Genomic DNA, 24,649 nt, shown 5'->3' with positions numbered 1-24,649 from the left:
TCTCTCGTGGGATCTCGCCTTCCTTTTCCCCGATCTGTGGGGTGAACCCGGGGGGGGTCTGGGCGCTACGGTCCCTGCGGGTTTTGTGTTTGCTTCCCCCTCTCTTTTTGCGAGCCTTACCCTGGGACAGATCCGCCAGGCTTCGCAAAATGCCCCTCTCTTCCCGGGGCCTTTCGGCACTCTGTAGAATCTGCACCGCCTCGGTCATACGGCGCCCGCTGACATGGGGGCCGTCCGAGTCGTCGGTGTAGTCGCTCATGTTTTGGTGCCCCTGTGGCACTGTTAAGGTGCCTAGTGCAGTTTGCTTGGGCTGCCCCCGTCAAAGATATGTATTGGTAGCTAGGCGAGACCTCGTGGTAATAACAGTCTTACCTGGGACTGAGCCCGTCAAGCAGAGGTTACAGCCTCTGCTCACCTCCTCCCCAGTGGCAGAATGAGGGGTTAGTGAGTTTGTGCTGTTCTCCCAGCTTACAATTCTCTGAGCAGGTTTGTAGCCTGCGATATCAACTTCAGCCACTAGGTGGCGTTCCAGTCTAGGCAAAGAGCCGTGCCTCTTCAGTCCACACACGGCTGCCCGTTCCGAAGACGGCGTTTGATGGGCTTTTCAAAGCCGGGCTTGAAATATATTATCTTTTACGAGCCCCGTGAAACTCTGCTCGTACTTTTCTCCTGATACGTGAGTTCGCAACGGCGCCGGAACTCCTGAGGTCCCGTCGCGCCGTTGCGAACTTCCGTGCCTGTAGTGCCTCCTAGAGGGAAACTGACGCCGGAACGAGAGTCCCGTCGCGTCTTCCCCGCGGATGTGCTCCGCCAATCCCTACGCGCTCGCCTGCAAACGCGCGCGCTATCAGCTTATTAGCAATACAGCATCAAAGTAAACATTTATCAATAAAAATAAAGGTACTTATCTCGCTGCTCGAGCAGCAAAGAAAGAGGAAGGACTTCAGAGTTATGGGATGTTATAAGGGAGAAGTGACACCGATTGGAAGAATGGATCACATGGTTTTGCTTACCCTATGGAAAACGAACTACAAAATTACTGGGTTTCGTTGGACTTTGTAGTTTTATTGGTTTTCCATGTTTATTTTGTTTATATGGTTGCTGCTCGAGTTAGTAAAGAGAAGTGAGAGCATAATCTGAGCCTCCGAGTCTTGACATAGAATCTGGAGCTTGTACGCTTTTTAAAAGTTTGTTGAAACAACAAACTATTTTTAAAAGCGCATCCACCAGTCCAGGACCACTGGAGATACAGAGGTCACAAAAATATTTCAGAGGTCGCTCGGGAGATAGCAGCGGTCCTCTGGCAACCCCCAAATGACGTCCCTGGTAAAGTCTCCTCCTCACTTCAGCTTCCACCTCCTCTGCATATGGTAAAGCAGCCTGGAGAGTCTCTCAAGCTCCAACCTCTTTCTCCTGACTAGCCTCCTCCTTCAGACAGTCGGCTCCTTTCATTTTCCTACAATGCTGTTAATCTTGCTACGCAAGGAGAAAAGTGGTAAAAAGAAATACTAATTTTCTTCAATGTTTTTTTACATCCCGACCGCAGGATTCTTAAGTGCACCTTTGCTGTCAATCTCTTAGTTTGCATATGTTATTGATGGCCTTGAACTATGACATGGGACAGAAAAAGCAGTGGGACAGGAAGAGGGAAGGCTCCACTGCATGTGCACGTTCTTGCCCAGAGAAGAGTGCATATTAAAAGCTATTAAGAATAACCATTATTTTGGTACATTGCACCATATTCCAGGGAAAATTGTTTAATCTGATTTTTTTCAGGGATATGCTAAAAGTTTGATTTTAAGGAATAAAAAAGTAATGGAAAAAAGGTATATTTAACAAAAAGCAAGAACTGTTTTGCATTTTTGAAGATCACTGAATTTGCAGAGTGTACTTCTGTATAAAACCTAGCGATAGGAACAATTCTGATAATACTATACTCCTGCGAGAAGGGTTCCCATGGGTGGGGGATAATGCTCAGTGTTTGTAGACTACAGCAGGAGATCATTCACATTTTTGGGATAGGCACTAGCCTCTGCGTCACCCATCAAAGAAAGATACTGCATTCCCCCACTGCTTCGGTTTCATCAAATATTCATGTTTGGATAGTCTTTTTTTTCTTTTTACATAAAGCAGCAGGAAGCACCCCCCCCCCCCAAACACGCAAATAATCAAAGCAAAAAAAACACAAACCAAGAACACAAGGTAGGCCTGGAAATCTAATCTGTTAACTAGACCCTACACACCCCTGTTCTGACCCAACATTTGCATGATGCCCTCTATTAACAGGACACAGTAACTATAGCCAAGATTGAGGGGGCTAAGCAAAGGCTGGATTATGTAAATTAACTCAGCCTAAAAGGATTCCTGCCTCACGCACAACTAAAACGATTTCCAATAATGTCCTATCCGAACTCACGAACATCCAGTAAGCCCGGACCAGGTCCCTCTGCACCAAGGGAAGCCCGCCAAAATCCCATCTACCCTCAATTAAATGTGTCCATATTTCCTTCCAGTATTCCCATCTGTAGAACTTGGCCCCGTTTAGGTCTTAGTGGAGTGAGTAGAAGGGCTTTCCACGCAGAGTTTCTTGGGCATGATTTCAACATGCCTCGGGTCACCATGACCTTCTGGAAGGCTTAAAAGCCTGGCGCTGCCAATGTTGTTTTGCTCACTTTTCAGGGAGCATTTGCAAACTTGCCAAATTTGGATTTCGGACATACAACTCTTACCAAATGTTGGGGGGCCTAGGGAAGTAAGTAGAAGGGTTTTTATGTCGGTTTTCTTGGGCCTGGCTTCAATATGCCCAGACTCACAATGACATTGTGGAAGGCTCACAAGTCTTGACCACTGCTGAGCAAAAGATAGGCTTTGTGTTGTTAAGCATTCTGCACAGAAGCACAAGCCTAGGGCCGGGCAAATATAAAATCCTTGTGGTAACCATGACATAAAATGCAGGCGGGATTCATAATCAGGATGCTGGTGGAGGTTATTGCCATTGCCTAGGTAATCTTGTCTATGGAGGGTGAGTTTGACTAAATTATTCAAGTAGAACAAAAAGTAAATATGTGCTGCCCTAAAGGAGAAGGTAATCAATGTTGCTGTCATTTGGACACAGAATGAGCATTAATGAGATGGAAACCTCCCTTTGGCCGCTTTCTGTTTGATCTGGGAGATGGTGCTTTTGGGCATCTAGTGCGTGTTGGAGTTCATCCTTAAAAAGGCTAGAACGGTTCCACTCAGGACAGGAAGGGTCTTCCTTGCTTGAATAACTGGTTGCTTTAACTATTGTGTTATGAATGTCATTTTATTAGGTTATAGTGAATTATACCTAGCTCATAGCTAACAGAACCTCATTCTGGACACAAGTCCATCATGCCTCTTCTTCCCTCCCACTTACCCCACGTTCTCCCCAGGCACATTTCTATACATGTCCAACTCTTGGCGCCGACACTCCGGTCGGTTGGCATGGCAAACCAGTGCTCTCCCTTGATATAGGGTTTGTTTCTTACAAACTAATCTTGTGAAAAACTCCATACTACTAGGGCCCTCTTGACCACCTCTCAATCCCATCACACAACCACTCGGTTACATGTGATTTTAATGAATCACAAAACTCATTATTTCTTTTTTTAACTTACTTTATTGAGCTTTTTATTATTGAACAACTCACAATTCTTGGATTTACGTATTCGCATTCTCAAAGAAAAAATTGTGGTGTGCTTTAGTTCAAAATTAACAACCCCTCCCCCCCTTCGACAAGACGATTCTTGGTTAATGTTCGCAGAGTGCGGGTTTCATGCATTGTGGGCCGCCCTGCCCCTGGTGTTTTCACCACTTATTTATAGATGTTAAGGAAGGTTGCCCATTCCATTTCTCTGCTTGGGGAGACCCTGTGAGGTGCTCCTGTGATGTTCTCCACCTCAGAGTTCTCTGGCTTAACGGGCCCAGGCTCTCTCCATCAGGAGGGCCTGCGATTTCCAATTTATCGCAAAGGCAAGCCCTGGCCGGTAGCAACAAGCAACTGCTGCACCCCCTTTCATGCATTTCGTATAAGCTCTTCTGTAACTATGCAAGCCTTCTGTAACAGCGCCACAATGCCCAAGGGCTGTTCGTGCGCTTTATAAATGTAAAAAATAAATATATAAAATAAAGTGCAGCATTTGGGGGATTCGCAACCATCGGCCTTCCTGTTCTTCCAGACCAAAAAGCACTAGTCTTGATTGCATTTGCGTGTCACCCCGTAAGTCTTTTTGATCCATGCTAGTAGCTCTTTCCAAAATGCATGAACATTCGGGCATGCCCACCACCTGTGCCAATAATCTGCTTAGGAGCCACATTCCCTCCAGCATTGAGGGCTCGCTTGGCTAAACATTCTGGAGAGTCGCCTGGGATCGTAGTGCCACCTGTGCAGTAGCTTTAAACCATGTAACGTATATTGTGCTGAGATGGAGGTTGTGTGGGCCGATTTGCACATTTGCATCTATAAGTGTTCAGCCAGCATGGGGCTGTTAGGAAAGATTTCGTAATTGTAGGGAATTTTCCTTCCATGTGGCAACCCCTAAACTTTTTGCTATTGTTTTTAACCTTGTTCTTGACTTTGCCAGAGAAGTACAGCCTTCTGCCGCACTTCTCTGGGCTTTTGCTCCTTTCTTACGGGGAAACTGACATGCCCTTAAGACAGTCAGTACCGGGGAACGTGGTTTCCCGTAGTTTCTTTTATCGTGTCGCAGCTTTAGTGCAACACGACACAAGAGGGCACTGTAAGCTAAGTTACAGCTCTCTTGGGTCTCTAGCCTTATACAGGCCCTAGATACTCTTTTAGGATGGTATTTGATCGGTGCAAGTCATTCAGGGACTGGAATGGTGGCAGTGATCGTTTTGTTTATTTTGAGCTCCTTTTGGCGTTCTGAGCACGTTTTTGCACTGAACCCAAAATGGTGGCCTGGCTCCCAAAATGGCCAGGCCGCGAGGCTCCTTTGTCCTGTCCACTGTCCGCCTTGCTCCCTTCACCTTCCCCAGGTCCGGCGACCCGGGGCCTTCCTTATTAGGGCATGTACTTTCCCGCGAAACGCAGTTGCTTTCGCGGGCTTCTACATGTCGTTTGTGTGCCTCCAGGGTGTGGGCTGGGATGTCTGTCCCAATACACATCCTGGGTGCCAGAGAGTCTAGGGTGGTGTGAATGCCTGGGACCACCGTGGTCCGTGATTGGTCCACGTATGGTATGTGTGTTGATGAGCGGATCTCCCATTGGCTCCCCTCCGTTTTGGCGCGAAGGGAACCGTGGATAAGAGGGAGCTGGAAACACCACTACCATGTCGATCTCCTGAGTTCTCACGAACGAAGGAATACAGGAGCCAAGTATCCTGCAACTACGAGGCTGGACCGAGGAATCGCTGGTGACCCGCTGAAGGAATCCTCCTTTGCACTGCTGTCGTCCGGAGAGCCCCTGTCCGCCTTTGATCGAACCAGAAGGCCTGTACTGGTGCTTCGACCTTTGGAATAGCAGGAACAGCTATTCCCGGCATCTTCAACCATCTCCTGCCAAGTAAGCCTTCGGAAGCGTCTCTGGGCCATCCAGTTGACTGACCAGCTTACAAAGGAGTTTGGCTCTGCAACCGCCGCCAGGTTGTGTTGTATTGCGAGTCCTTGTCACTCTCCCACGCTTCGTACGCTTGGCGTCCCCAGGTCTGAAGGGAGGAGTGTACATTTGGCTTGAATACACACGGCCGCTCCGTTGTCCTGTGCGGCAACAAAACTGTGCCGGTTTCGTCGATTGGGACGTCTTTTTGCTCTACACGACTACAAAGCGTTCCCTGCTCTTCTGAACCTGCCAGCTGCTGAAACTATCGTGGAGAAGCCTGGGTCTGCTTGCTTCGGGGACCGGTGAGTAGTATATCTAGGATCTGGTCGCCCTCCTGCAGTATCCCATTGCTTTTCCCTGCTGTGTAAAAACAGCACCCTTTTGCCGCGCTCGCGCTCTGCTTCTGCCCGCTGTGGAGGCTGCGCTTGAGTTGCGGAACCTGTTCTTCTTCTGCTGTGCACTAACGTGAACCGCCTGACTTCCTCCGAAGAGCTTCCCCTTGTGCCCGTCGGCACCGGCGTGGCAGGTACTTTGAGCACAAGGCTCCACTCTTCGCAGGGCTCGGACTTCCATCTAGTTAGGTGCCTATGAAGGCGAACTGAGTCGAAAGCATTATCGCACTGCCTGTTTTCCTTCCCTGGCAGGTGGACTACATATTTCGTGCTTTAAACGCTTGCGACTGTGTATTTGTATATATATTGTGTTGATATGGTATGTGTTGGTTTAATATTGTGATATTGTGATTTTCTCGCTACGGTCATTATTTTAAAGGCCTTAAAATAAATGTGTATCTATTTTTGATATAACAACTGTTTGGAGTAGTTTGTCAGCGCTCTTGCTTTGTGTGCTCACTGCGGGCTTTCAGTCACCCTCACCCCTCTTGAGACCTAGTCTTGACCGCCGCGATCGCTACCTTGATTGGTCTGGCTTGTCCAGAGGTTACCCTGTTCCAAGTAATTAGGTTGGCCTTCTGAACTTCTGCGCCACCAGGACAGAGTTCAGAAATCCGTCTTAACAAATTGGTGTACAGCGGTGGGATACGACTGAAGGTATCCAGTGTTGCGCTCGAACTAAGGCATTTCAGGTTATTCCAAACAGTGCACGTAGTGAATTGTTGTAATATAACTTTAAAAAGGCCATAGTCCTATCAAACAGTATGGAAACAAATACGTTGTTAACTTTAAATGCTTCCAAATCAGAAACGCTGAAAAAGATGTGTGCGGAGAGAGGTGTTTCCTCTCAAGGCACTAAATTGGAAATGATCCAGAGAATCGTGGCGTGGCAGGAAGCGCAGCTTGACGCTATAACTTCCGAGGACAGTGCAGAAGGTGGTGGGGCTGCTCTCACTGGCAGAACCGACGGTTCTGCTGCTGCACTGATCCATCGCGACCACGAGGACAGGGAGGATGTAATGTCTAATGTTTCCTCTGCCAGTGCTGATGGGGAGGCTATGCTTGAATTCAAGAAGCAAGAGCTGCGGTTTAGGCAGCAGGAGCTTGAATTCAGCATAGCCAAACTAAAAATCGAACAGGCAGAAAAACAAAAAGACAGGGATCACCAGTTGGAACTGGCCAAGCTTCAGGTTGCAAATGGATCCAAGGGTCCTGGACATGGGTCTGGGGCCTCCTCTCATCCACGGTTTCCAAAAGATCTGCTCAGTGTGTATGAAGAGAGGAATGACATTATGGACTGGCTGAATGCGTTTGAGTATGCATGCGAGGTCCAGGAAGTTGACAATGCTGATAAGATTGCGTGGTTGCTCAGTAGACTGCCCCATTCTGGCTGTAGTGCCATTATGGAAATGTCGAAGGCTGAGCGGGCTGATTTCGCAATGTTAAAGCAGACTCTCATTTTAAAGTTTGGGAAGACTCCGGCCCAATATTTAAAGCGTTTTCGAGAGTATAAGAAAAAGGAAGGTGGTACTTGGGTATCTTATGTCGCTGAATCTTTGAAAAACTTAACTGGCTGGGTCGAAGGCTATAAGGTTTCTACCTTCGACGGCATGATAAATCTTGTCATGCTGGAACACATTTTTGCTTCTTCTTCCCCGGAGCTTAAGCAGCATTTGGCCGATTCGAAGGAGATAGATCCTAAGAAGCTGGCCATTGCAGCAGACTTATGGGTGTCACATCGAGTGTCCCATAAGGACAAAACTCATCCTGGTAAGCAGGAGGAGGGGAAAAAGTCCAAAGATATGGAGGGTGGGGAATCTGCTAAATCTTCTTCCCAAAAGGGCCACAAAAAGAAAAACAAGGGTAAGACACAAGAGAACTCACAGGGTAGTGGAGGTGCGCCTCCGAAACAGAACTCTGGTTACAATAAGCCTCCCTACGTAAACAGACCCACTGGGGCTTGTTTTTCTTGTGGAGCAACTGACCATGTGAAGGGGGATCCCCGTTGTAAGGTTAGACCTTTGGGGGTCCACTCCGCTAATCTGGCCTTCTCCTCCTACGAGGAAGAAGAGATTACAGGAGCATCCTTCTCCTCGGACTCATTTCCCAGCGGAATAGAGGCCGAGGTAGTTTTAGTGTCCCTGGGTTCCTGGGAGCCTAAAGTCGCAGAGGCGTATGCTAGGATTCCGGATAATACCAAGCACTACTTTAAAGACAGTGTGCTGATCAATGGAGTGGATACTCCAGCTCTTAGGGATAGTGGGTGCAGTCGAACTGTAGTGGATTCTACCTTGGTAGACTCAGAGGAAGTTGCCAGAGCTACTCTGATGCCCACTAAGTTGGCTGACGGCCCCCTCCGTATGTTTCCCGTGATCCCTGTTAATCTAACTTTAAATGGTACAGCAGTCAGGATTCCAGTGAGCATTCAGAGAAACGTCCCGGGAAAGGTCTTATTAGGTAATGATCTCAGAGCTTTAGGGCTCGTAGGAGACACTGCCGAACGACCCTACACACGGTCTCGAGCACGGGCAGCATTGGCCAAGTCCAATACGCCGCCCCAGCCGAAGGGGCAACCCAAGGCGAAAGGAGTCTACAAGTCAAGACGGGGGAAAGAGAATATTCCCCCGAGCTCGCCTACCACTGCGGTGGAGGAAGTTGGTCAATCGCCCGAGCCTGACGAGGAGGTGGCGATGCCTGAAGTATTCGACCCCAACGATCATCCTGAACTAAAAGACTTGTTAGTTGAAGGTGGTCCTGATAGGGACGAATTCAGTAAAGGCCAACGTGAGTGCCCATCTCTGGAAGGCCTAAGGAGACAGGCCTGCTCCCAGCTTGAGGGTGAACCTCCTGGGAAGCATAGGATTTATTGGGAAGGTGGACTCCTGTATAGTGAGCCCACAGAGTCTACAGAAGGAGACCATAGGAGGTTGGTGGTTCCCCTTGCTGTTAGACCCTTCCTCCTGCAGTTGGCGCATGAAGTTCCCCTTGCTGGTCACCTTGGTATAAAGAGGACCAAGCAAAGGTTATCCATGCACTTCTACTGGCCCAAGATGGGGGTGCAAGTAGAAAGTCACTGCAGGAGTTGCGCCTCCTGCCAGTTGTCTGGTAAGGTTGGCGCGACAATCCAAGCTCCGTTGGTACCGCTCCCAGTTGTGGGGGTACCATTTGAAAGGGTAGGGATCGACATCGTCGGTCCCCTTGACCCGCAAACATCCTCGGGCAATAGGTTTATCCTGGTGCTGGTCGACCATGCAACCAGGTATCCTGAGGCCATCCCATTGAAAACTGTAACTGCCAAGTCAGTTGCAAAAGCTTTACTCGGCATATTTACTAGGGTTGGCTTCCCTAAAGAAGTTGTGTCAGATCGTGGCAGCAACTTTATGTCGAAGTATATGCAGGCTATGTGGAAAGAATGTGGGGTCACCTACAAGTTCTCTTCTGCATACCACCCCCAGACCAATGGTCTGGTGGAACGTTTCAACAGAACGTTAAAGAGCATGATTGGGGCTCTGGAGGAGCCCCAGAGAAGAAAATGGGATCTTCTTTTACCATGCTTGCTGTTTGCCTACCGAGAGGTACCACAGGAGGGTGTTGGCTTCAGCCCCTTCGAACTTCTGTTCGGTCATCCCGTACGGGGACCCTTAGCCATTGTCAAGGAGGGATGGGAGATGCCCACTCCCCCTGTTACTACCAATGTAGTTGACTATGTGCTAGGGCTCAGAAAACGGATGGCACTTCTGATGGGCTTGGCTAGTGATAAATTGAAGGCAGGGCAAGCGCTGGTGAAACATTGGTACGACCAGAAAGCTTCCCTCATCAACTTTACACCTGGTCAGCAAGTCCTGATCATGAATCCAATAAGGCCTCGCGCTTTACAGGACAAATGGTTAGGCCCTTACACAGTGGTGGAGCCCCTGGGTGAGGTGAACTATTTAGTGGACCTTGGAAGGCCTGGACAGGCTCCAAAAGTGTTTCACGTGAATAGGCTGAAGGCTTTCGTCCCAAGAGTCGAAATCGCAGCACTGCTACTGGCGTCAGACGTTGAGGAAGAGGAGTCTGAACCTCTCCCCGACCTGTTCCAGAGCGGTCCTTCAGATAGCTCCGTTGAGGGTGTCCGAGTGGCCCCTCACCTGACTTCTGATCAGCAGGCTGAGGTGAAAAGTTTGCTTAGGCAGTTTTCCCCCCTGTTTTCACAGTCCCCTGGTTTGACACCTTGGTGCAAACATAACATTGACACAGGAGACAGTGTACCTACCAAAAGTAGGGGATACAGGATGTCAGATAAAGTACGGTCTTATATTAAGACCGAGGTCAACAAGATGTTAGACCTTGGGGTGATTGAACCCTCTAGTAGTCCTTGGTCCAGTCCTGTGGTGTTGGTTCCAAAGGCAGGCACTTCTGAATTGAGGTTCTGCGTGGATTACAGGGCTCTGAATGCTGTCACCAAGACAGATGCACACCCCTTGCCTCGAACAGATGAGCTGGTGGATACTTTGGGTGCCTCCAAGTACCTCAGCACGTTTGACCTCACTGCTGGCTATTGGCAAATAGCTTTAGCAGAACATGCCAAGGAGAAGACAGCATTTTCTACTCCAGACGGCCTTTACCAATTCCGGGTAATGCCGTTCGGGTTGAAGAATGCACCTGCCACTTTCCAGAGGCTTGTGAATCATGTGTTGAATGGGTTGGACGAATTCTGTCTTGCATATCTGGACGATATAGCAGTTTTCAGTGCCACCTGGGAAGACCATGTGAAACACCTCAGGATTGTGCTCCAGGCTCTTCAGAAAGCCCACTTGACCATAAAGGCTAGTAAATGCCAGATTGGACAAGGCTCAGTGGTTTACCTTGGACATGAAGTAGGTGGAGGGAGGATACAGCCTCTACCCAGTAAAGTACAAGCAGTACAAGACTGGCCTACCCCCACTACGCAAACCCAAGTGAGAGCCTTCTTAGGACTCACGGGGTATTATCGCAATTTTGTGGCAGACTATGGTACCATAGCTGCTCCTCTGACTGCCCTCACAACTCCGAAGAAACCCAAGAAGGTAACTTGGACCGACGAGTGTGAGAAGGCCTTCAATGGCTTAAAAGACTCCTTGTGCCAGGCCCCTGTCCTAAGGGCCCCTGATTATCAAAGACCTTTTATCGTGCAGACGGATGCCTCTGACACTGGGATAGGAGCTGTACTATCACAAGTAGATGAGAAGGGTAAGGAACACCCTATCGGTTTTATTAGTCGCCAGCTTAAGGACAGAGAGCTCAGGTGGTCCACGGTAGAGAAAGAATGTTTCTCTGTTGTGTGGGCCCTAAGGAAGCTGAGGCCCTACCTCTATGGGACCCACTTCACTGTGCAGACTGACCATAAGCCGTTAAAGTGGCTAATGAACATGAAGGGGGAGAATCCAAAGTTGCTTAGGTGGTCCATAAGTCTACAAGGCTTCGACTTCACTATTGAGCATAGGCCAGGTGTCCAACATAGCAATGCTGATGGGTTGTCCAGAATGTTTAACCGACCTGAACAAGAGACTCATCCAGGGGTGGATTAGTTCCCCCTGTCCATAGTCTGGGAGGGGCGAGTGTTAGGAAAGATTTCGTAATTGTAGGGAATTTTCCTTCCATGTGGCAACCCCTAAACTTTTTGCTATTGTTTTTAACCTTGTTCTTGACTTTGCCAGAGAAGTACAGCCTTCTGCCGCACTTCTCTGGGCTTTCGCTCCTTTCTTACGGGGAAACTGACATGCCCTTAGGACAGTCAGTACCGGGGAACGTGGTTTCCCGTAGTTTCTTTTATCGTGTCGCAGCTTTAGTGCAACACGACACAAGAGGGCACTGTAAGCTAAGTTACAGCTCTCTTGGGTCTCTAGCCTTATACAGGCCCTAGATACTCTTTTAGGATGGTATTTGATCGGTGCAAGTCATTCAGGGACTGGAATGGTGGCAGCGATCGTTTTGTTTATTTTGAGCTCCTTTTGGCGTTCTGAGCACGTTTTTGCACTGAACCCAAAATGGTGGCCTGGCTCCCAAAATGGCCAGGCCGCGAGGCTCCTTTGTCCTGTCCACTGTCCGCCTTGGTCCCTTCACCTTCCCCAGGTCCGGCGACCCGGGGCCTTCCTTATTTGGGCATGTACTTTCCCGCGAAACGCAGTTGCTTTCGCGGGCTTCTACATGTCGTTTGTGTGCCTCCAGGGTGTGGGCTGGGATGTCTGTCCCAATACACATCCTGGGTGCCAGAGAGTCTAGGGTGGTGTGAATGCCTGGGACCACCGTGGTCCGTGATTGGTCCACGTATGGTATGTGTGTTGATGAGCGGATCTCCCATTGGCTCCCCTCCGTTTTGGCGCGAAGGGAACCGTGGATAAGAGGGAGCTGGAAACACCACTACCATGTCGATCTCCTGAGTTCTCACGAACGAAGGAATACAGGAGCCAAGTATCCTGCAACTACGAGGCTGGACCGAGGAATCGCTGGTGACCCGCTGAAGGAATCCTCCTTTGCACTGCTGTCGTCCGGAGAGCCCCTGTCCGCCTTTGATCGAACCAGAAGGCCTGTACTGGTGCTTCGACCTTTGGAATAGCAGGAACAGCTATTGCCGGCATCTTCAACCATCTCCTGCCAAGTAAGCCTTCGGAAGCGTCTCTGGGCCATCCAGTTGACTGACCAGCTTACAAAGGAGTTTGGCTCTGCAACCGCCGCCAGGTTGTGTTGTATTGCGAGTCCTTGTCACTCTCCCACGCTTCGTACGCTTGGCGTCCCCAGGTCTGAAGGGAGGAGTGTACATTTGGCTTGAATACACACGGCCGCTCCGTTGTCCTGTGCGGCAACAAAACTGTGCCGGTTTCGTCGATTGGGACGTCTTTTTGCTCTACACGACTACAAAGCGTTCCCTGCTCTTCTGAACCTCCCAGCTGCTGAAACTATCGTGGAGAAGCCTGGGTCTGCTTGCTTCGGGGACCGGTGAGTAGTATATCTAGGATCTGGTCGCCCTCCTGCAGTATCCCATTGCTTTTCCCTGCTGTGTAAAAACAGCACCCTTTTGCCGCGCTCGCGCTCTGCTTCTGCCCGCTGTGGAGGCTGCGCTTGAGTTGCGGAACCTGTTCTTCTTCTGCTGTGCACTAACGTGAACCGCCTGACTTCCTCCGAAGAGCTTCCCCTTGTGCCCGTCGGCACCGGCGTGGCAGGTACTTTGAGCACAAGGCTCCACTCTTCGCAGGGCTCGGACTTCCATCTAGTTAGGTGCCTATGAAGGCGAACTGAGTCGAAAGCATTATCGCACTGCCTGTTTTCCTTCCCTGGCAGGTGGACTACATATTTCGTGCTTTAAACGCTTGCGACTGTGTATTTGTATATATATTGTGTTGATATGGTATGTGTTGGTTTAATATTGTGATTTTCTCGCTACGGTCATTATTTTAAAGGCCTTAAAATAAATGTGTATCTATTTTTGATATAACAACTGTTTGGAGTAGTTTGTCAGCGCTCTTGCTTTGTGTGCTCACTGCGGGCTTTCAGTCACCCTCACCCCTCTTGAGACCTAGTCTTGACCGCCGCGATCGCTACCTTGATTGGTCTGGCTTGTCCAGAGGTTACCCTGTTCCAAGTAATTAGGTTGGCCTTCTGAACTTCTGCGCCACCAGGACAGAGTTCAGAAATCCGTCTTAACAGGGGCCCAGGTCCTTCTCCCATTTTTTGAGAGCTCTGTCCATGTTCCCTTGACCACGTAGGAGAGTCCTGTATAGCTGGGAAACGAGGCCCTTGGTCAATGGTGTTTCACTTAAGATTTTTTTTTTATATGTTTGCCCCACTCCCCTCCCACTCAATGGCTTCTCTTCCCCTGCTTTAAGTCTGGTCTCTTGGATAAAGAGAACATTGAGGGCGGCTCTTTCAAATTCCCTCATCACCAGCAACCTTTTGGTGGGGGAAGTTCAGCCCCTTGACATTAATGTGCCCAACTTTAATGTTGCACTCCCTGGCTAGGGTTTTGAGTTCTCCTCCATTCCTACGTTGCTCCCCCCCATCTGCCTCCTCCCTGTTCCTCCCATTTCTTTGCATGAAACTCTGCCCCATGTGTTTCTTTTAATTTTACACCCGTCTTTCTCCCCCCCCACCCGCCTCTTGTAACTGTGAACATAACTAGACAAACAAGACCCCAGCTGTGATAGCAGACCAAGGTCCCTTGAGTTGAGACACCCTCTTAAAACTGAGGGCCACTAGGTTTTGAGCTCACCCCCCACTGGAGGAACCCTTAACTAATCCCTTTCCCTCCCATCGTTACCTTGTATGGCTTCTTTGTTCTTTTACCTGGCCTCCCCCCTTCATAGTTCAGGGAGGTTTTGCAGGGACTCAGCTTAACATATTTTCTTCCCGCCTTACTTCTCTTTGCCTCTGAGGTTGCATTTCTGTGTGCTGAGATCTTGGTGAGTGGGCCCTTTGGTGTCCGGATGGGCCCCTGGTGTCCGCTGTCTGTTAGGTGTTTTAACACATGCCTTGCTTCTTCCGGCGTGGTGACTCTATAGTCTTCTCCTTTGATTTAAAAAGTCACTGCGAAGGGATAGCCCCATCTATACTGGATTCCATGCTCGGTGAGCCACAACCCAGCGTGAAACTTGACAGGTCCTGGTGTATCATTATCTTTGAGCCTTTGAACTCAATGTCCTGTGCCTGCTTTGCTCTGAGGAGAATTTCCTATTTCCCTTTGTAGCGCAAGAATTTCACGACTATTGAGAGAGGTCCTCCTCCAAATGCTCTTCCTCCTATATGGGCTCTCTCAATTTGCACCGTCTTGCCTCCCTCCGCCTTGAATAGTAAATGGACGATGTCTTGTACTTTCATCTCGATCTGGGCCGGTGTCTAACCCTCAGTTACCTCCATGCCAATGATTCGTACATTCAATCTCCTTTCTCGGTTTTCCATGTCATCCATTTTGAGGGCGAGTTCTTTTAATTCTATGTCCGTCATCCTTGCGTTAAGTTTAATTTCTACCATGTTGACCTGGTTGTGTTCCAGGTTTTCTACTTTTCCTTCTATCTTCTCGACTTTCCCTCTTCTTTCCGAAATGGAGGTTTGAATGTTAGATCGTAGGGCCCTAATCTCTGCCATCAGCCCTGCAATGTCCTCCTTCGTGGAAGCGCTGCTCATTTTGGGGGTCCCTCTCGGGGAGTCCCCTGCTTTGGGCACCTCTTCCCTCCTATATTATTGGAGCCTGTCCAGGCCTCTTGAGGGCTGGGCCCGCACTAGGCACCTATCCCCTTCTGTTGGCCCTATGGCAGTGTTATGAGGAGCACCCCCTGGGGCCTTTCATCTGCTTTCCAGCCTGGTCCTTTGACTTTGCTCTGCTATGTGTTCTTGGGGCCAATGGAGGGTGCAGACTTTACCTTGGGAGCCCTTTTAGGTGAGGTTTTGTGCTGGGGTCTTTCCCTCTTTTGTAACAGGCCCTTTCTTTTGTGGCGGAATGGAGGTGTTGGCCTTTCCTTTAATTATGCCTTGGGGGTTGGGGAGGAGGAGATCATGTTGGCTATTTTCTCCTCCTTGTCCCTTTGGATCTTCTTTCCTCACCAGGCTTTTCAGGTTCCTTGTAATAATGTTGCCACAAAAATCTCGCCATGCAAAAATATTGCTGAAAAATTGCCCTTTTTTGTGGCGACATTATTGCATGGAACATGCGGGGGACACCCCCGCAACCCCCAAACTTTTTTTTTTCTTTTAGCCCCTGTCCCCATATATATGGTCACCCATATAATATCGCCGCGACCTTTTCCCGGCGATATTATTTACGGCGACCATATATATGGGGATAATATTACCTGACACCGCTTTTCAGGGATCCCGGCTGTGTCTGGGGTACCTCCCCCTGAAGGCACCCAGTCTTTATGGGCTTTCTTTTGTGCAGTCTTGCGAGCCCAGTTGCGCAGATCTCCGCTGGCCTGGCGAATGTGTTGTTGTGGGGACGTCACGTGATCGCGGGAGCGAGGTCTTGCGTGATCTCGTCCCAACGTGATCTCGCGGACCCGCACCCCACGAAATAACGTTGGCGCCAGTAGCAGGCTGGCAGAGCGCCAGACAGCCATGCTGAAGAGCGCTGCTCCTGATAAGGGGCCTACGCACCCGAGGCCCTCACTGCTTACACAGCAAACTTCCAGGGCATAGGTCCAATGCCACAGGAGGCCTCATGGGGGCCCTGGAAATAAACAGCGTGCAGTACAACTGCACACCCTGCCCCCAGTGAAATAACTGGGAGGCCCAGCCTGACATTGTGAGTACCTGCCCCTGACCAGCACATGGACCAGTGCGCTCACCCTTGTTGTCATATATAATAAAGCCAGTTAGAACTGTCTAAGCGTCCTGTCGTCCTTAGAGGCCACAACATAACTGGCGACGAGGATATCAGAGTACCCACGGACCCACCATGCAAGGCGCCACACTGCCCCCTGCGTTCCTCCCCTCACCGGGGACCCCGGAAATCCCGTGGATGCAGTGGGAGCCTCTGTTCTCCACGTAGCTGGAGGCCATTGGCGGCATGGGATATGCCCCTGCCAGGAAGAAGGCTATGCTGCTGAACGCAATGGGCGTCGAGGCACAGCGCATTTTTGCCAGTTTAACAGCCATACCAGTGGACGATGATGACAACGTCTACAAAGAGGCAACCCGTCGCATCGTAAAGCGGTTCACTAATAAAGAGAACGTGGTGCTACACAGGCTGAGATTCTACACCCGTAAGCAAGAAGGGAGCGAACCCATGCACGACTACATCACCAGGATGAGGGAGCTGGCATCCTTATGCGCCTTCGACAATAACGCAGAACAAGTCATCTGCGACATGCTGGTCATTCACACAAATTCCAGGAAAGTGCAGGACAAGTTCATACAAGAAAAGGAAGTGACCCTCGACAAGGCCATCCAAATCGCCATGGCAGAGGAATAAACCTCCAGCAGGCGGGAAGTCATCTACCTGTGCCCGAACTTACGGCGCTACAATGGAGAGGGCGCAGAGACAAGCAGTCCCGTGACAGCCCCAGAGACAAAGGCCCCAGGCAGAGAGAGGGATGTGCCGAAATGCTACAGATGCGCCAGCACCAAACACATGGCGAACGATCGCGACTGCCCCGCCAGGAATAAGGAGTGCTCCAAGTGCGGACGCATTGGTCACGTGGCCCCAGCATGCACGTGGTGGGAAAAAAACGTCTCCCGCATCGATGGCGACCGCGCTTCAAGCGACGATGACGAGCTACAGGACAGACCCATGGTCATAATGGTCAACGCCCTCCATGCCAGGAGAGAGAAGCCCCTCTGCACCATTAAAGTGGACGGCATGGAAACACGCGTCATGGCAGACTCAGGATCAGACCTCACTATCCTTCCCATCGACACGTACAAGGAGATGATGGGACAAGCAAAAGTAGAGATTAGAACAACCAGGCAAAAGCCGATGGTTTTTGGAGGTGCAACTGTCGACCTTCTGCGATACATCAGAGCCCAAATTGAATTCAAAGGGAGGTCTACCACCACCAAGGTGTACTTCTCACCCAAAGGTCCAGCCGTGCTCGGGTGGGACGATCAACACAGACTCAGCATTAAACTAGACCCCAGCACTCCGTAACGGGTACTCATGGTCTCCTCAGGAGCAGTGCAAAATTTCAAGGAGATTTTCCCTAGCCTGTTTTCCAAGAAACCGGGGAAAGTGAGAGACTGTCCACAAGATTCATTTGAAACCTAATGCAGTGCCTGTGAAACACAAGTTAGACCGGTGCCTGCCACGGCGAGACCTGCATTAGATGCCCATCTCCGGAAGATGTCGAAGAAGGGACCATTGAGACAGTGGAATCCTCAGAGTGGCTGAGTCCGGTGGTTCTAGTCAAGAAGAAATCCAGCAACGACCTCAGAATATGCATCGACCTGAGAAGTCTCAATCTAGAGGTTGTTACCGATAGCTTTCCGCTCCCCAGCATCAGCGAAATTGTCCTAATGATGAAAGAGGCGGCAATCTTCTCGAAGCTGGACATGCGTGACGCCTATCACCAGATTCCACTACACAAGTCTTCACGCCCTCTTACAGCGTTCATCACTCCCTTCTGCACCTTTCAATACACCCGAATGCTGTTTGGGCTGTCCTCGGCAGCGTCCGCATTTCAGAGAATGATGAATTCCCTACTCAAAGGACTCACAAACGTCTCATTCTTTCAGGACGACATCCTCGTGTATGCCCAGGACAACGAGACACATGACAAAGCACTCGGGGCAGTCCTGAGCAAGCTTCAGGAGGCAGCTGTTCATCTTCGCCACGAGAAATGTGTCTTTCGAGTGAGCAAGGTAGAATACCTTGGGTACTGCATCTCAAGCAAAGGGGTGAGCCCCAAGAAGAACCTTATGGAGGCCATAGCAGACGCCCCGGCCCCGATGTCCAGAGAAGAACTCTGCTCGTTCCTGGGCCTAGCAGAGTACTACACAAAATTTGTCCCAAGGTTCTCCGAAACCACGTCCCCCACGAGGGAACTTCTGAAGAAAGGGACGACCTACTCCTGGGGGCCACAGCAAGACAAAGCCTTCACTGAAATCAAAAGTAGGATTCTGCACGCACCATGCCTAAAACCCTTCAACCCTGAATCGGACACCTGCATCATTGCGGATGCCAGCGCGTACGGACTGGGGGCCACCCTGACCCAGAAGAAGGGTGACACTGAAAATATCGTGGCATTCGCATCAAAAGCACTATCATCAGCGGAGAAGAAATACTCCACCATAGAGAAAGAAATGTTGCTTGTGCCTGGGCCGTTGACTACTTCAGATCTTATGTTTGGGGCACGAAATTTAGATTGGTCACGGACCACAAACTCCTCATCCACATATTGAGCCCAGGTGGCACCAAGGCTGCCACCCCGAGACTGGCCAGGATCGCCACAAAACTGCAAGAGTATACATACGAGATAGCCCACATTGCCGGCTGGAAAAACGCACAAGCGGACTGCATGTCCAGACTCCTGAATCAAAGCGCCCCTGGGACCACATTCTTAGAAGACGATTGTGTCGTAGCCTCTATAGACGACTTGAGGAACGGCGAGTACATGGACCTGAGTGAGCGCCACTGGCAGGAGGAGTTCGAGCAGGACGATGCCCTACGGCGCGTAGAAGCCTGGGCCCGCAAAGGGTGGCCTGACGAAAGAGCGATTCCCGAGGTCCTACGTCCTTACTGGAAGGTGAACGACAAAATCACTGCCATGAACGGTCTCATTCTGAGAGGCGACCAAGTGATCCCGCCCAGCGGAATTCGCAAAGTAATACTGTGCAGAGCGCACTGAGGCCATCTGGGGTGCAACATGACCAGGCGCAGGATACGCGACGCCTACTGGTGGCCAGGCATGGATCAGGACATACGACAAATGGTTGAAAGGTGCTACGAGTGCACAAACAGCGACAAGCGCCTGTCTGTGAGACAAGCCCCTATGCTGCCCACCGAAATCTCCAAAGAAGTGTGTGGCGCAAATTAGGGTTGGACTTCATCGGGCCGCTGGACAGCATGCCCCCAGAACATAAATATGGAATAGTCACGGTCGACTACTTCTCTAAATGGGTCGAAGTTGATTTCACTTCAGACATCACCACAAACACAGTCATTGAAGCACTCACCGCCATATTCCAGCGCGAAGGCCTCCCGGAGGAAATTGTGACGGACAATGGTGTCCAGTTGGTCTCTCGAGAAATGGAGAAATTCCTCAAACTCAACAATATTCAACAGCGAAGAGCAAGTCTCTACCACCCAGGGCCAATGGCCTGGTCGAGCGGGCGAACCGCTTCATCCAAGGGGCGCTGCAACTAGCGCATGCCTCGGGCCTAAACCCGTACAAGACTGTCAAGGAGGCCGTCGCAGCCCACTGCATCACTCCCAACGCCGTCACCGGTGTGTCACCATTCCATCTGCTAAGGGGGAGAAGGGCAGCATCCACACTGGTACCACCGTGGCTCCATCAAGTGAGGGCTGACAAAGATGTGGACATGGAAGACGTCGTTTTTCGCATGCAGCGGAACAAAGACGCCATGAAGGCTCACGGGGACACGAGTCGGTCCGCTCGCCACATACCGGTCAACAGAGGCGACCTGGTCAAGATACGTCTCCCCCACAAAGACACTTCAACCGGCTCCAGATACAGCAGTCCCATAGAAGTCGGTGCCAAAGGGTCAAACCACATCTGCACCAGCGACGGAAGGAAATGGAATCTAGAAAGGGTGGCCATGTACCGCAGGAAAGAAGCTATTGAACCTCCACCCTGGGAAACCGGAGAAGATCAAGGCCAGCAAGAGTCATCCGAAAACCCTCGCCAGTCAGGAAGAGATGCCTCGGCGATACCCTACAGCGACAAGCTCTCGAACACCAACTCCCCAACCCCACTCAGGGAGCTACAGCGCAGACAAGGAGAATCTGAATCACCCACATCTCCCCAAGAGAACTCCCGCAACCCTGCCCCGCTTCTAGATCAAGGCAGAGCACAGAGAGAGAAAAGGAACCCCAGTAGGTTTGCAGACTTTGTCATGGAATGACCATCCATCCTTTTTCCCAGCAAAGGAGGTGTGTGGGGACGTCACGTGATCACGGGAGCGAGGTCTCGCGTGATCTCGTCCCAACGTAATCTCACTGACCCGCGCCCTGCGAAATAACGTTGGCGCCAGTAGCAGGCTGGCAGAGCGCCAGACAGCCGTGCTGAAGAGCGCTGCCCCTGATTAAGGGGTCTACGCACCCGAGGCCCTCACTGCTTACACAGCAAACTTCCAGGGCATAAGTCCAATGCCACAGGAGGCCTCGTGGGGGCCCTGGAAGTAAACAGCGTGCAGTACAACTGCACACCCTGCCCCCAGTGAAATAACTGGGAGGCCCAGTATGACATTGTGAGTACCTGCCCCTGACCAGTACATGGACCAGTGAGCTCACCCTTGTTGTCATATATAATAAAGCCAGTTAGAACCGTCTAAGCGTCCTGTCGTCCTTAGAGGCCACGACAGTTGTCTTTATTTGTTCTAGGGGAGAGTGGGGTAGGAGGGGGGTGGGGGGGTTCCCCCGTGCTGTGCAGCTCTTTGGGCAATCTTTCTTGGATTCACGGTGGGGCCTGCCTGCTTCCTCCAACTGTCACATGCAGGCTCATTCCACTTCACTGCTCTTCCCCACGTCTCTGCGGCCCCCGCTGCGCAGTGGCAGGGAAAAAAAAAAAGAAAATCAGTGTGGTTTAGGCGTCTCCCCCTCCTTCACTGCCGGTATCTTGGTCCCTCTGTGTGGTGGTGGGGGGGGGGGGTTGAATCTCACACCTCTTCTCTGCCAGTACGGCCCTTCTGGTCCCTTGGTGCCGGTCTCACCCCATGGAGGCGCTGCTCCTCCGAGTGGGTTCTTCCCCTCACTAAGGCTCTGGTCCTCATGCATGCCCCTGGGCAGCAGTCTTGGGTTGTCTTCCGCCTACTCCCTTTTTTTCAGAGCTCCGGGGAGGGGGGCCTTCGTTTCAATTTTATTTCAGGGGATGCTAGTCTGGGTCTCCGCTCCTTGTTGCAGGCCGCGGTATGTTCGGCCCGGGTACTCTACGCTCCCTCCTCTTGGTTGGCCCCGATTAGGTCACGTGGCCCGTCACTTGTTTTTCGTCGTCCCGCTGGCCCTTATAGTAGGGTTGTCACTGCTTACGTCTGCTTGTGTGGGCGACTCTGCAATCCTCGTCACAGCCGCGCTTTTCCTTCACTCTGGGATAGCTTGGCGCCCTTCAAAGCTCGTTCACTGTGTCCAGGCCCCGGTGTGGGATGGCACCTTGTTCGTATGCCAGTTGTACCTTGATTTGGCAGTCTGCTCTTGGCACCCCTGCCTTCAGTCACTTCTCGCCATCAAAGCCTTTTGGATTTATCGTTTTTTTTCGCGTCTGGGTTTAGCTCTAAATCATCTCTTTTGTCCCCGTGGTGAGAGGAGCCGAGCTTCAGGCAGCCATTGCCTTCTGCGCCCGCTAGTGGTCTCGACCAATACATTTTTAACGAACCAAAAATATCTAAAAAAAAAACAACATTTTTATTCTTTGTTCTTGGGGGGGTCCCCTGCCCTCAAACCAACCCCTTTTTTTATTCATACTTTTGCCCCACCCCATGACTATTCCCATTCCCAACTACATATATATAATTTTGACAAATTCATTAACTTTTTTATAGATGTTTTCGGTTAGTTGAAAATGTCATTAGTTATTTTCAATTCGTTATAATCACTGCATATCAACCACTCACCATCTAACAACATCTAGTGCCATGCTTAGTCGTTGTAGATATTGCCATCACAATAAAACTCTGCTTTAAGCCAAGCTGCACCCTCCCGAGTCCCACACTCATGCTTACCAATAACTTATCACATTTCAGAAACACACATCCCTACTTCCACAACCATATCCTCTCTCTCATTTTGGTCATTCTTTTTTCTAGTTTCTTTATCCCATCACCTCCTCCCCAAACCTCCACTTCCTTTCGACAGACTAAGGTCTGGTCGACACCCTGGCAGGATCCTAATATGTTACTTTTTGGACAAGATCAGGCGCTGTAAGACCACTAAAGTGGTGATGGGTGCAGTATATATTGCATAATTGAATATATAAAAGTAAATAAACTTGGGGACGTGGCCGAGCACGTGCGGTGTAGATTTATTTAGCATTTTATTCAGTGCACAACGCTCTTAGGCATCTAGGCGCTATTTACAGAAAGTGCATGGTACATTGGCAAAGTACATGAACAAGCATATGGTTACAGACATACAATGGTGGGTGTACACAGACTGGCAAAGCCTCACCTCATGTTACAGGGGGCTAGATCAGGTCATGTGGATGAAGGTCTCATATGCATGAATGGCACTCAAAGGTATCCTAAACACAAAAACGAAAATGGTTGCCCAGATCCAAGAACGCCTAAATTCGAGTCTTTAAACAAGGTATTCCAAGGCATGCATAATATGGTGGTGACACGTTTTGGGTCACACCCTAGATTGGGTATCTACTATCAATTCACCTTGTCTTGATGTGCAGGTGGCCCCATGCCCCTGGTCGGATCACGCCTTTGTGCAATTCTCGGTCACCGTGCCCTTCTGTACCAAAGTCAAATCAGACATCTCCCAAATAGTTCTACAACGCAATATTAAACACTTGACTCAGGAAAGAATTGAAGCTCTGTTACCACAGGCTCTGCTGATCCTGGAGACGGATGCTACTTGCACTAGAGCCCAGAAACTTAAATCCACACTGGACTTGGTGGTTAATACACTGGCCCCTCTGAAAAGGAAGAAGAAACGTGCAGAGACCAAAAGGAGCAATCCTTGGTTCTCCACTGAACTTCAATCTCTTAAAGCAGATTCACTCAAATTATTCCATACCTGGAAAGTGAGCCAATCTCCTTTAGCATTACAAAACTACAAAAAAACCGCCAAAAAATACAAAATTGCCATATTAGAAGCTAAGAAGTCGTATCATAACTCCAGAATTTCTCAAGCATCTTCCGACTCGAGGGAATTGTTCAAAATCCTCAAAGAGCAGGAGTTAATTCCTCAACTTAAAGCGTCTACTATCACCAAAGATGATAATTGGTGTCTTGGCATTCAGAACGCCATGACAAAGAAACTGGAAGGGATTTGTGACGGTATAGCTATCAAAAAGACTGCTACTGACACCATGGGGGTTCCTAGAGATGGTAAAACATTCATCAGAAATAAGGACATCCCCACTTTTGATTTTACCCTTATATCAGAGGAGGGCCTAGCCTCGATTATGACCAAACTTAAGGCTACCAATTGCACAGGCGATCCTTGCGCATCGACTATCATCAAAGCCTGTCTGGCCTCACTAGTGCAGGCCATCTGTGAAATGTGTCAACTCATCCTTTGCTTCCAACACTGTCCCGGACGAGATGAAGCAGGCTTGGGTAACACCACTATTGAAAAAGCCTAACTTGGATCAGAGTGTCCCTACCAACTATAGGCCAATAACGAATACCCCATTCCTGCTCAAAATACTGGATCGTGCTGCTTACTCCCAAATGGCTCAACATCTCAATCTCTACCACATTCTTAACCCTCTTCAATCTGGGTTCAGGCTAGGATTCGGCACAGAAACCTCTTTATTGGATCTTAAATCGTAACTTCTTGAGATATGGACATTCAGCAGATCTCTCTACTCATCTCTTTAGATCAATCCGCAGCATTTGACCTGGTCGATCGTACCTTTCTGGCCGATAGGCTTATGTCGGCGGCAAACTGCTCCCAGGCCGCCACTAATTGGTTGCTATTATTCCTATCTAACAGAATTAGTAGGGTTTGCGCAAACGAGGCAATGGTGCCTGCCATACCGGTGCTCTTTGGAGTTCTGCAGGGAGCCAGCTCATCTCCTGGCATCTACAATATTTTTATGGTCCCCTTTTTCGCACATCTGGCACAAGAGGGGGTACTCTTCTCCAATTACGCCGACGACACTCAATGTGTCATTCCGCTTGATTCGTATGAAATTGAACTTAACCGAATATTCTCCATCATCGAGCATTGGATGATGCAGAATAATCTGGCCCTCAATCGGGGAAAAAACAAACTCATGGTAGTGGGTTCTGAGGGCATCCTAGCCAAACTGGACCCTGCATATAAACACTTCCAGTTGGGGGACGTTGAAATCCCCACAATCCTGAAAGTGAAAATCTTGGG

This window comes from Ambystoma mexicanum, chromosome 10, assembly GCF_040938575.1.
Source record: "Ambystoma mexicanum isolate Mex_15411 chromosome 10, UKY_AmexF1_1, whole genome shotgun sequence".
Taxonomy (NCBI): domain Eukaryota; kingdom Metazoa; phylum Chordata; class Amphibia; order Caudata; family Ambystomatidae; genus Ambystoma; species Ambystoma mexicanum.
The sequence above is the reverse complement of the archived record's forward strand: the minus strand, read 5'-3'. Positions refer to the sequence as shown.